Genomic DNA, 13050 nt, shown 5'->3' on the forward strand with positions numbered 1-13050 from the left:
TCCCGGGCTGGGGAGCCGGGCAACCATCAGCTGGGCAGCCTGGGGTCTTCAGCTCCAGTCTGGGGATGGATCTGCTTGTCACATGCTTCTTATTTATTTTTGCAAACTGCCCTGGTTCGGGTCCAGCTGCAGACAGCTTACATCCCATTCTTTGCCTCCGTGTGCCATCTTGCATTTATTAATAAAACATGAGCTGGGGGGTGCGGGAGGTTTGCTTCTGAGGGGAATCCCATTGCAGTATAGCAAGCGGGTGCCTATTTTCGGTTTTCAGACGTGGTGTAGAGGTGGAAATCCCACACCCTGGGGATTTGTGGCTTGGTTGGTCGTGACCACTTCCTAGTGGGCTTCCCTGGTTTGTCGCTAGGCGCCCCAGCGACAGGATGGACGGTCTGGAAAGGATGGAGGGTTTCACGTCAGCCTGGCATCATGTTCTGAGGACAGGTGCAAGCTACGGCAGAACAATTCCTTGCTTGCTAACTTGCCAGGGAATGCTTCAACCCAGAAAAAAAAAAATTCCCTCTAAATTGTTAAGGGGAGGCCTTGAATTGAGTATCTGAGACTTGTCTTACTCAGTCAAACTCATCGGGGTTTTTGCATCTGAAGACGATTAAAACGGGCCACCTGTTGGAAGTCAGACCCCATAGTCCATTCTGTTTCATAGTTCACCAATACTGAGATAATGATAAGGCCCATACAGGTCCCTTCTAACCTCTTTGTGTTGCCTGTCGTTTCTTTCTTTTATTTTTTTTCTTTTAATAAAATCTACTTATGGTTTTTGACCTCATATGTTATAGACTGACATCGTATGATTTATTTATATTCCACATACACACACACACACCACCATATCCCGAGCACTGAGTTTCTCCTTACCTGTTTAGCTTTGAAGAAGAGTGGGGAAAGTGGGATCTGTGTAGCTGCTTCCCTGCCGCTCTCCCCCTCCAGAAATAATACAGTGAAAAGAACAGAAAGGGCTGGAAGAATGAAGATTACTGTCGTAAGATGTGAGGCTATGACAGCTGGACTGTGGTGCCTCATCTAGACCCAGTGCTGAGCTAAAAGTCATTTGTGGCTGGTTTCCTTGGGCCCCCGCTGCAAGGCTGCTATCTCTGTGTTGGAGATGAAGAAGCAGGGACTCAAAAGGCTAACTGACTTGCCCAAGGTCACACAGTCACCATCAGAGAAAAAGATGCAATTTCATCTGCATCGTACCCATGTGCAGGGTGCTGGGAGCTCAGCCTTTAACCCCAACATTGCTGCCTCGGCCGCCTTCTCATTAAGACAGGTCCGTGGGTGAGCCTATAGGCCCTGACGCAATTGTCTACTTCACAGATTCCATACCAGTTTTGTGGCTTTCCCATATGAGAAACTGCTGTTCATGAGTGGGACTGTGTGGAACTTCTTTTGTGGTGACACTGAGCCTATTTTTAAACACAAGGTCCAAGGCATCCAGCTGTAAAACTATCCCACATAATCAATTATGTTCCAAAAAATCTGTTTCACTCCCAATTTAGACTCACAAAGTACCTACAGACCATGTAGAGTGCTGGCATATTTTTCACACGCCCACCCCACCTCTACCAGTCTCAAACACCCGTGTGTGTGTGTGTGTGTGTGTGTGTGTGTGTGTGTGTGTGTCATTGCCAGTAATCCCAACAATTTCTCATCACACTTACTTGTGGCTGCTGTACCGGGGTGAAGGAAGCCATGCCGGCCATGCGCCATAATCTAGTCTCTGCAAATGTGGCAATTATCCATTCAAAGCTCTTGAAGTTCACATTTCACAAGCGCGTTCTTACGGCTCAGGGGTTGGATTTTGTTACACATTCATAGCAGTTTTCATGGGTTTATTAACTGCTGTAGTTTCATGAATGGAAAAGTCACCTAACAAAGCCGCTAGGTTTTATATTCAGGTCCCATAATTGAGCAAGGAGTGAGAATGGTATAGTTGAATGTAAAGAATCCACTGAAAAGCATATCATATGGAAAATATAACTTTTAACGATGCACTGGTATGATGGATAACTTTAAGCAAGATATGTAAGACTCTTTATTGCAAGTTCTATAGGCTGTTTTCTTCCTTGGACAGTGAGTCCGGTTTGAGCAGAACTTTGCTTCATTGTATCGACTCCTATTGATAGTTGACAATTTGTATAGAAGATCTGCCTCAGAAAATAGTCCGTTTTGGAAGAGTTCAATTTCCAGTGCTTATGGAAATGCTGAGGTGGACTTTTTCCACCCTGGAGATTTCCAGCCTACGGTCAGAAACTCAGAATGAATCCTGACAGCATTGGAAGGAAGCAGAAGGTAAAGGGAGGTGGTGTTTGGTTTCCCGGGAAGAGAAGGGGTTTCCCTTGGAAAGTACCAGGAGCTTCTCCAGGTAGGAAGTTCAGAATTGCCAAGCATGAGGTAGACTGGTCGATTGCCTTCTGTGCGAACAGAGCTTTATGTAATGCATAGATGAGCACCCTTCTTGATGCAAAGGCCAACTCGGGAAATATATATTAAAAAAAAATCCTGAACTTTGTATTTTTCTCTGAAACATTCTTAAACTTGGAAAATCCATTCGGGCATTGCTCTTGATTCCTCTTACTGAGAGTGTCCATTTCATAGGGGAGAGGAAGGTGGTTTGCTGAAACTGGTATAGTGCATGTCTTAGTGCACCGGTGAATAAGATGCCGGGAGCTGACTTGTGTTGGCCGACCTTGCAAATTATTTAGTTATGAGCTTTACTTATAGTTTCCCTAATTCAGTATTTTCAAGTGGGAAAACAAATATTAGTGCCAACACTTGTGAGTCACAGAAGAGCACGGATAGCTCACCTGGAAATACGTGAGGCACCCTGGCTTCTGCTTCTGTCCTCGATGGGAGCTGCAGCGAGGGTTACCCGATGCCTCCTTTCAAACGGAACCAGCTGGGGTCACAGATGCTGGCCAAGGACCATCTCAGAACTCATTTGGGACCTTTTGTGCTCCAGATCTCATCTGAGGACCCTAGAACTCCCTAAGAGTTCCTAAAGTTGGGTCATAGCACCCTATCTTAGGTGGGGTGGGATAAAGTCTATACAGAGCAAGGCCAGAGAGCTAATTCCCACCCCGCCCCCCCATCTCCCATCTCCCCCCCGCCCCCCGCACCCCGCAGCAGTCAACACTGGCCTATGCTGTGAAAAAAAAAAAGTTCTGTCATTAAGGAAAAAAAAAGGTTAAAATTCAGTAGTCAAGATCTTTGGCATGCTTAACCACACCAGTGGCCACCATTAACAGTCTGGTGGGGAATTGCTCCAAATTTTTAAGCACAGAAACCAAAACCATACTTTCTTACAACTGCTATGTTAAGAAACAAGCAGTGGTTTTCGTTTTGTTTTCTTGCACCTGCTAACACATCTGTGATGTCTGAGAGGCCCTTGAGTGGTCCGCTCCTAAACACTTTTATTCAGCCACAGTGGGAGCTGAGTGAGAGGAACCCTACAAGTGGGGAAAGGTCGCGGGAAGCAATGGGTGGTGGATAGGCAGCTGGCACATGCTGGGTCCTGTTGGGGGCTTTCATATCCCAGGTCTCTTTGCAGTTACCCTGTGTGGTCAGGTGTACAGATGAGGAGCTGGAAGCCCCAGAATAAACAACCCAGGAACAGACTTGATTCTGAGGCTAAGTCAGTGTGGCTCAGGTCCCCGGGTCTTTTCCCTTCCCGGCTCTGATTGCAGGGTGAAGGCCTCATGGTCTTCTGACCTTCCACACGGCTCTGCTTCCCCTCTACTGGCCTCCCTGTTTTCTTCTACTGGTCTGCCTCAACGGCTGTCTTGACTATAGTAGGTTTTTTTTTTTCCCTCCCCTTCTTCTCTGAAATGCTCTTCCTGCAGGTGCATGTGGATGCACTTCTTTACTTCCTCGAGGCTTTGCTTAAGGTCTAACTGTGGCCCCCATCCCCAGGAGGCAGCCTTTGCCCTTCCTGTCTTGCCTGCTTTCATAACCCCTCCTAGCACACAGCGTTAAGTCTTCCTTGAGTTTATATCCATCTTCTCCATGGGTCAAATGTGCCAGAGGACAAAGACTTTGCCTGTGTTTTCAGTCTCTTATCCCTGGTGCTATGGAAAGGGGGCTGACAGATCACGGTAGCATCCTTGAATTCTTCCAGCGCCCCACACTTCCTCCTTTTTTGGGGGGGGGTTGGGGTTTTGTTGTTGTTGTTATTGTTTTGTTTTTGCTAGCAGCGGCCCTCACTGTTCACTGCAGTGGCTTTGTATGTTCCTTACAGGAATATGCAAAAGAATTTGGATTTTTTTGTCTTACTTTTGTTCCACTACTGTGAAAGAGGGAACTCCTGGGAAGAATTCAGCAATATAGAGGTGGAGAGGAAGTCCCTGAGGGTCATTCTGAGAATATGATCAGGCAGCCAAGCATGTGGAGAGACCCATGCCAGTGGAATTCTGTGAGGCTTCTTCCCCTCCACCTGGTTGGGCTGCACAGTGCTTTTGATGACTTCCAAAGAAGGGGACTCTAGAATGCTTTGCCAGCCACCACTAAAAAGAAAAAAAAATAATCTCCGTTCACTCAGAGCAGTTTTTCACCCAGGCAAGACAACCATTGTGCTTCCTGTCGTAACCTGTGGCTGCTGCTTAAACATTAAATACCCGTTTTCATCTTTCCCGCCTAAGTCAGGGTGTGAGTTCACTTGCAAACGACTTACCAGCATAGCATGCTTGGCAAGTATGATCTGCAAACATGAACCGAACCTGCAGGGACATACTCAGCAGTTGCTTCCTTTGGCCTAACAGTCCTGAGTGTGCGGTTTTCAGGAGTATTGTTTGGGACACAGCAAAATCATAGGCTCTTGAGGACTGGAACTGTGTAAGGGACCATACTGGGATGCTGAAGGGAACAGACAGTCAAGGAAATAGGCCTTGATAAAAGAACTCCTCCTCCTCTTCCTCCTCCTTCTCTTCCTCTTCTTTCTCCTCCTCCTCTTCTTCCTTCTCCACCACGACACCTCTCCCTTCTCTTGTGAGCTCTAATGGCTGCCCTCACGGCTTTAAATTATTTGTCCTAAGTAGAATTCCCTTCCAAAAGCTACAGTCTCCCTGAAACTGTGTTTGATTTGTGATGAAAACTCCCCAGTCAGTGCCTAGCATGCAGACTGAGAGCTGCGGCTCTAACCACCCATTAGAACAGAAGATCTGTCCAAGAACATCTGCTTGCAGCTCAGCTGTTTGGCTCAGACTGAGATCAGGCAGATGTTCTCAGTGTGGGGCCACAGGGCGATTGATGGCTTTCGGATGCTTTTCCCTCCTCAAAACAGCCCCAAAGGTAGCTGTGTGGAGCCGAGGCGATGCCTTCCTCCCCAATGGCTTCCCTAGGAATAGTTAAATGTTTTCATTTTACCTGCATGCAAAGCAGCTAATTGTCTCTTACTATAATTACTAAAATGCGTTCTTGTAGCAAGAACAGGAGATTTCAAACCCTTGAATAAAGTCGAGGTTGCATCCTTTAGAAACCTCTCAGCTGTCGCCTTCCCTGCCAGCCCCTCCCCAGGGCTAGAGTTGCTGTCATCCTTCCTGCCCCACAGGAGACTCCCGTCCTCACCTCTCTCCTGACACACAGCTCTGATAAAGGTCACAAATGCGATAGCTGTTTCTCAGATTTCCTTCCTGATGGCTCAGCAGCACCTGACCCTGCTGACTTCTTCCTGGAAACGCTCTGTCCATCTGCCTCTCTACACTCTATGTTAGCCCGGCCGTCCCAGGCCTGATGTGGCTATGAATCCTGCCCCTTGCACTTGCTCACAATGGAACTTGCAATAGTTAACCGTTTCAGGGTTCCATCATCCCCCCAAGCCCCCACCCCCTACCCCGTGGAAGAGCTATGTCATGGCTTCAGGAATGCAGATGAAAGAGTGCAGCAGTAACTAAATGTCCCCTCTGGTCATTAGCACCTCCTGTATCTTTGGAATAAGACCCCAACTTTCCCTCTTGACAGCACGAGGCCCCTAAGACCACTTCCTGTTCAGTTTTCCCTCCGGCTTCTCCTCCTTTCCAGGATATTCCCTGCTGGGCCACTTTCACCTTGTCCTGCTTTGCCCCCCTTTCTCTGCCAGAGGAATAAAGAGGTTGAGGGCTGTGCCTGTCTGCCAGAGCGCAGCCTGCTTTGTGACGTCAGCCATCCTCCCTTGGGCATGGAGCCTATCTCACTGGAAGATCACAGATTACTCAAAAACATCAGCTGTGATTTATACTTTTCAAAAATAGCTCTCTCAGCATTCGGCCGAACACTTTACACACAGTAGGAATTTAGCTCCTATCTTTTCTCTGCTAAGACATTGTAGTTTTATATGGACCTTCCCGTCCCCCTACCCCCCAAAAGTCCCTCTTCTCTCTAAATTGAAGCCTGTATTGATCGGTTCTAGAGTCCATACAGGCTTTATAGGAAAAAAAATTGAGTCAACAACACCGGCACGGCAAACCCCTGAAAACCTTTGGGAATGTGGAGGGATGTACAGAAATAGCTAAAAATAATGGGAGTCCAGGTAATGATTTAGTACTTTGAGAAGTAGCTTGACTTCTTTCCAACCTATGAGGCTATTTTTGAAGTGTTTAGATTTTGTGTGTATGTTGTTTTCTGTCCCAATCCTTTCCACCACCAGGGGAAAAAAAATGAACGCCGAGGGTTCACACGACACCCCCACTAGCCCTCAGACTTGATGCAGACCTCCTCCGAGCCACTCTATCCTGGGCCTGCATTCCTCTCCTTAGTGCCAAGTAAAGATGACATGGAAGTTAATAGATGGAATATCCATTTAAAAAAACAAAACAAAGTCGGGAGCAATGGCGCATGCCTGTAATCCCAGCACTTGGGGAGGCAGAGGCAGCCTGATCTTTATGAGTCTAAGGCCAGCCTGGTCTACAAAGTGAGTCTGAGACATGCTGAGCTACACAGAGAAACCTTGTCTTGAAAAACCAAAAAAGAAAAGGAAAAAGAAAAAACACGAAAAAGTTGAAATGTTCTTGTTGGTTAAAGTTTCTGCTGTACACATCTCAGGACTCCAATACCTATGCAAACAAAACCCGCAAAAACAAAACAAAGGGGCACAGCCATCTGCAGTCCTCATGCAGGAGGTGGAGGTGGAGGCTGGCCAGCCCCTGGAGCTTGCTGCTCAGCCAATCTAGTAAGCAGTGAGCAGTGGTTCAACTGAGCAGCCTCGCCTCACAAACTCAGGTGTAGTCCAACTGGGCCCAACTGAGGAAGACACCTGTCAACCTCTAGCCTTGGCATTCTCTCTGTTCCCCCAAATCCCCTCCTTCCGCCCCTCCCTCCCTCCCTCTCTCCCTTTCACAGCCCCCCCCCCATGCTGTTTCTGGTGTGCTCAGTGGAAATGAAAGGATAGTGTGTTGTTCATCAGTGTCTGCTCTCTCTCTCTGAGGTCGTGAAAAACCAGAATTTCTCTTCATCTGTTAATTCAATGACTTTCTTCTCTCATGGACTATTACTGGGTAAATCAGCCACACTCCAGGGCATGCCCCAGTCCCAGGAGTAGCCAACACAAAACAAACTCAGTGGTATTTTTGTGGGCTTTTTGTTTTGTTCCAGCATATTTTTTTTTAAATGTCCTGTTAGTCTTTTGCCTGTGTGTTTTTATTTTTGGTTTGTCTGTCTGTCTGTTTTGCTGTGGGTTTTGGTTTTGGTTTTGGGTTTTTTGGTCTCTATTTTTTGTCAGAGAAAGAACATAAAGTTGGATAGTAGAGAAGTGTGTGGGATCAGGGAAGAGTTGGAGGAGAAAAGAAACATGATTTCATATGTTGTATGAAAAACTTTAATAAAAAACACAGTAAGATCTGGGCATGATGGTGCACGCCTTTAATCTCAGCACTCAGGAGGCAGAGGCAGGAGGATCGCTGTGAGTTTGAGGCCAGCCTGGGCTACAAAGCAAGTCCAGGACAGCCAAGATAACATAGAGAAGCCCTGTCTCAAAAACAAAAACAGAAAAAAAAAAAAAAACCAAACAACAACAACAACAACAAAAACCACCATAGTAAGAAAGAAAAAAAAAATCAAACAGCTTTCTCTCTCTAGCCGTGGAAGCCACTAAGGGCCAGGCTCTTTCATCTTGTGGCTTCAAGGTGAGCATCACACTTCAGCACTGTCAGTAGTCTGGGCCAGGTGACCTATCCCCACGGGGCTATCCTGTGCATCACCTAAGATGCACCAGCCCTGGTCCCTGCCACTTGATGCCAGTAATGGTATCAACTCTCTCCAAATATGATTACCACAAATTTCCCCAAATTTATCAAATGTCTTTTGGGGTATAAACCCTTCCCCAAAGCAGAACTGCAGGGTCACCACAAAACGCTCAGAGATGGTCTGGTTTGCAAACTATAGAATTTGGGCAGTTTGGGTCAAAGGAAGATTGAAGATAATGTGTGAGATAAAATTGATTTTGAAATTTGAAATAGTCTTGGTGTTTCTAAACAGTGCGTTGATTACAAAGAATGATACAACATAAATAAAGTAGCTAAAAAGTTCAGACCATCTTAACTGGCAAAGTCCTTGGGTTCGGATGCGACAACATATTCCAGGACTGCTGCATCGTGCCTGGGTATTACAAGTGTACAAAATACTGTCAGGACTGTAATAATACATTTATCAAACTAAAAATAGTATTTCTGCAGAGCTCTGAGTGGTATATGGTTCGAAGAAATTCTACTTGGCTTGTGGCATGGCAGCTCTGATCACCAGTTTTCTGTTTTGAGCAAAGTGGGGCTCCAAGGCAGCACTTCAGGGACTTCGGGGGTGGAGGACAAATGACAAGGTGCTTTGTGCTCTGGTGAAAGGCCACAGTTGCCCAGTAATCTTCATGGCTGTTGGGAAACACGGCTGGAGAGTTGTGACTTAGAGCCCGCCGCCAGCCGCCAGTCACCATTATGGTCTTTCCAAATGCAGCTGCAGAAGCTGCGTGCCACACCCAAGGGCTGTGGCAGTTAAACATGGTGCTTGCTGGAAAACTTTAAGGCTCCATCCTTGGGAGAAACCTGCTTTACCCTGAGGTTGTTAGTTGCCTTTGGGGAAGGGAAAGCCTCCTGCTGTGCTCCCCACCGGAGTCTGGAGATAACCTGATGGATTTTCCCCCAAGATTAGAGATGGTTGGGTGTCCCCAGGGTAGTGTGGCCAAAGACATAGTGTAGCTCAGGGTGGCTTCAAACTTATAATCCTCCTGTCTCCACCTCTTCAGCCTATCCTACTAGATGAGGAAAAGTGCTTGGAACAGGATAAATGACTTAGACCAGATCTGACTTAGACCAGAGGAAGGCTGGTGAATACCTAACTGTCAGCCTTAAATTGAGTAGACAGAAAGCCAGGGAAGCTGTCAACACTGTCTTCAAGACCAGAAAAGAGACCAGAGGAGACAGCTTGAGGTCAACGTCAGGAGAAAATGAAGCCATTTCTAGTTGTCACTGTTAACACGTTGACTGGTACTAGTTCCTCTCCATTTCCAAAGATGATGCAAGAATGCCTCACCTTGTAACATGTCACGTTCTTTTCTTCTTTTAACAAATTGAAGGCTTGTTTATCTTTCAAACAGTTCAGAGGATCGTTAGCAATAAAGAATCATAAAGTTTGTCCATTGTTTTTAATTCTCTTTTAGACTTTTTTACTTTATGTATGTGATTGTCTTGCCTGCGTGTACCATATGCATGCCTGGTACCTTCAGGTGTCAGAAGGCATTGAAACCCTAGCAACTGGAGTTACAAATGGTTGTGAGTCACCATGTGATGAACCCAGGTCCTCAGTAAGAACACTGAACCATCTTTTTAACCCCTGTACATTGTTTAAAAAATATATAATACTACTGCATAGATAATAGAGCACAGAATAATATAAAGATAACTTTATTGAGAAGTCAAAATACTCATGTGGCTTGCCTTAAGTTTTTTTATTTTATTAATTCTTTGAGAATTTCATACCATGCATTTTTTATTGTATTCACCCCAACTGCTCCAAAATCTACCCCCAACCTCCCTATCTCCCAATTTTGTGTCATCTGTTTGCTTACTTATTTACTTATTTGTTTGTTTATAACCTATTGACTTGCACTTTGTGCTGATATACTCCTTGGTATGGGGCCATCTGCTGGAGCATGGTCTATCCACCAGGAGTCATACCCTTAAAGTGAACTGTCTGTCTTCCCCCAAAAGCCATCAGCTGTCTATAGCTCCTCAGTTAGGGGCAGAGGCTCATGAATCTCTTCCTTGTTGTGGTTAAATTACCAGTATGGCCTAATAATGTTTATTATTAGGCCTATAATTATTATTACGACAGCATTTTCTAACCTGCTAGCAATTGATCAAGACACAGACACCTGTTGTATTTTAAAATAGCCTTAGTTAACCTGAGGCAGGGCAGATATTAATCCCCTAAACGACTTCCCATAGCGGGCAGGAATGGGATCCCTGCCTCAATCCCATGTCATCTGCTTCTAATAATGTCTATCCAGCTACCTCCCATCCATAATCCCATATCTTTATCTGGGCCCAATCTCCATCCACACGGGTCATGTGCTTCTCCGCCACCTAACCTCTTGTGGCCTCCCTTCTTCCTTTCCTCTCCTCTCCTCCGGTCTCTCCTCCTCTCAAGATTCTCCCTGTCTCCCCAAGCCCTGGAACCTTGGCCACGCCTATCCCATTTGCCCTGCCCAGGTGTGATGCCTTTTATTGGTCAAACAGGTTCGACTCTTAGGCAAGGTACAAGTGGGTCACAGAGACAGCAAGCAGTAATTAGCATCAAAATACACCAGACCAACCTCCAACCCTTCCTGCTCCACGACAGAGTGTTGGCTGGCTTGATTTCATGCAGGCAAAGACAGCTGCTGTGAGGTCATGACTATAGAGTTCCCCCTATATCCAGAAGACACTGCTTTGGCCTGGCCCTCTCCAATCTCCTGATGGTCGCTGAGGCTTGGAGAGGGGGTCTGGAGACACTTGGAGAGGTGTTCCATTTGAGTCCTCCACTGACACTTATTCTCTGCACTTTGACCAGTTGTGATTTTCTATGTTAACCACTATCCAGTACTTAAGACGTTCCTAAGATGATGTGTGAGAACTGTACTTAATCTACTATTGGAGACACACAAAGTTAGAGGGCAGCTCAATACTGTATCCATAAAGTATAATAATAATAATAATAATAATAATAATAATAATAATAATAATAATAATAATAACAACAACAACAACAACAGGTATACCTCTAGGGCCTATGAGCTCCCCAATCCTGGGTTCGTGGCTATATTTACAGTACCAGGCATGTGTTCCCTCCTAAGGTGGGCTTTAAATCCAACCAGAAAGTGGCTGGTTGGATTTGTACCATTGTTGCACACATGCGCATATCTTGCCACACTGGCCATAATTACAGTTTGCCAGGTTGACAGTCGGATGAGATTATTACAGTTTCCCTCCATCGGCCTGCACAGCACCCTCCAGGACTGTGAAAGCTAGTCAAGGAGGGAGGAGACTTCCTAATCAGTACAGACTTGGCCATTCCATGTCTGTGACCAATTTGGGTGGTGTCTTCAGCAACATGGTCTTAACTCTCTAGTTTTGGTGAGCAACCAAGAACGATGGCCGTATCCTGTATTTGGGGGTGTCTCCAGAACCATGTGACTTACTTTATTATATTTATTCACACTATTGTAGCAATACAGAACTGGACCCACAGTACCTCCAAGATATGCCTGAACTTCGGATTTTGAAAACGAGTGCTAGCCGGAAGCATCAGGGTTCCCAGATTCTAGCATTCGCTTTCCCACAAAGTAGAGGCATAACTGCAGACAAGTCGCTTTGCTTTTCTAGTCCCTGGCATCCTCTGTTTCTAGTCCCTGTCCAATGTTGGGAGTGAGCTTTGTGGTTTAAGTATTCAAAAGTAATTCCTCTCCTCCTTTAAACCACACAGCGCCTTAAAGCCAGCGGGACAACATAACTCACGCAAGTGAGCTGGTTTTTACAAATCAGACTTCAGTTCTATTTGTTGGAAGGCTCAAGCACAGATGATTGGCATTTGGCCTACCTGAAACCCTTAATTATACGCCGTAGGCTGCTTTGTCTGTGTCAAAGGACACCACATTGTCAAATGACACATGGTGGAAATAGAATTTTGCTGCAGCTTGCTCATCTGTGGATGATTGGCTTGTGCCAGAGAGGTAGCTTCCAGATTTCCAGTAGTCTGCTTTGAAAACCTGAGTGCTAGTCAGTTGGTGGTGGCACATGCTTTTAATTCCAACACTGAGGAGGCAGAGGCAGGTGGGCCTACAAGTTTGAGGCCAGCATGTTCCAGGACAGCCAGGGCTACTCAGAGAAACCTTGTCTCAAAACCAAAACCAAACCAAACAACAACAACAACAAAACCCAAATCAAATAAACCAAAAAAGAAAGGAAAACTTGAGTCGTCCTATCTTTAAAGGGCTCCTATCCTGTTTCTATGGAGACAAGACCACTGTCATTGACCACACTCGTGGGAACTGTGAGAACCATAGGTCATTACACATTGGATTTGTTTCAAGACTTTGTTTATGGTCAAATACTATTGCTACTCTGGATGTAAGGTGTTTGTTTTTGTTTGCTTGCTTGCTGGTTGTGTGTGTGTGTGTGTTCATGTGTGCATGTGTGTGACAGTGCACATGGAAACCAGAAGTCGGTATCGAGTCTCTTCCTCAGTCTCTATCCATCTTAATTTTTGAGAAAGGGTCTTTTCCTAATCCAGGGACTTGATTTGTCTTGATTGACTGGCCGGCAAGCCCCAGGGATCTGCCCATCCCCACCTTCCCAGTGCTGGGATTATAGCTCTGTGCCACATGAGTGGTAGGGACAGGTCCTCATATTTGCATGACAAGCAATTTATAGACTGAGCCATCTCTTCAGCCCCCACAGGTGTAGCTAGCTTCTTCTGAGGCAGAGTTTCTTATATCCCAGGCTAGCCTTGACCTCACTATGCAGTTGAAGATGACCTTGACTTTCTTATCCTCTTGCCTCCATCTCCTGGGTACTGAGGTTAGAGGTGAGTACCACCTCG

General features: G+C 45.9%; 1 protein-coding gene across 1 annotated transcript in view; it reads left to right on the forward strand.

Moving 5' to 3' along the window:
- Positions 1-13050, forward strand: part of TMEM266 (transmembrane protein 266) — a 116100-nt gene that overhangs the window by 217 nt on the left and 102833 nt on the right. The gene's annotated exons all lie outside the window — the stretch shown is intronic.

Source organism: Acomys minous, assembly GCF_964271855.1.
Source record: "Acomys minous genome assembly, chromosome: 5".
NCBI classification, from domain to species: domain Eukaryota; kingdom Metazoa; phylum Chordata; class Mammalia; order Rodentia; family Muridae; genus Acomys; species Acomys minous.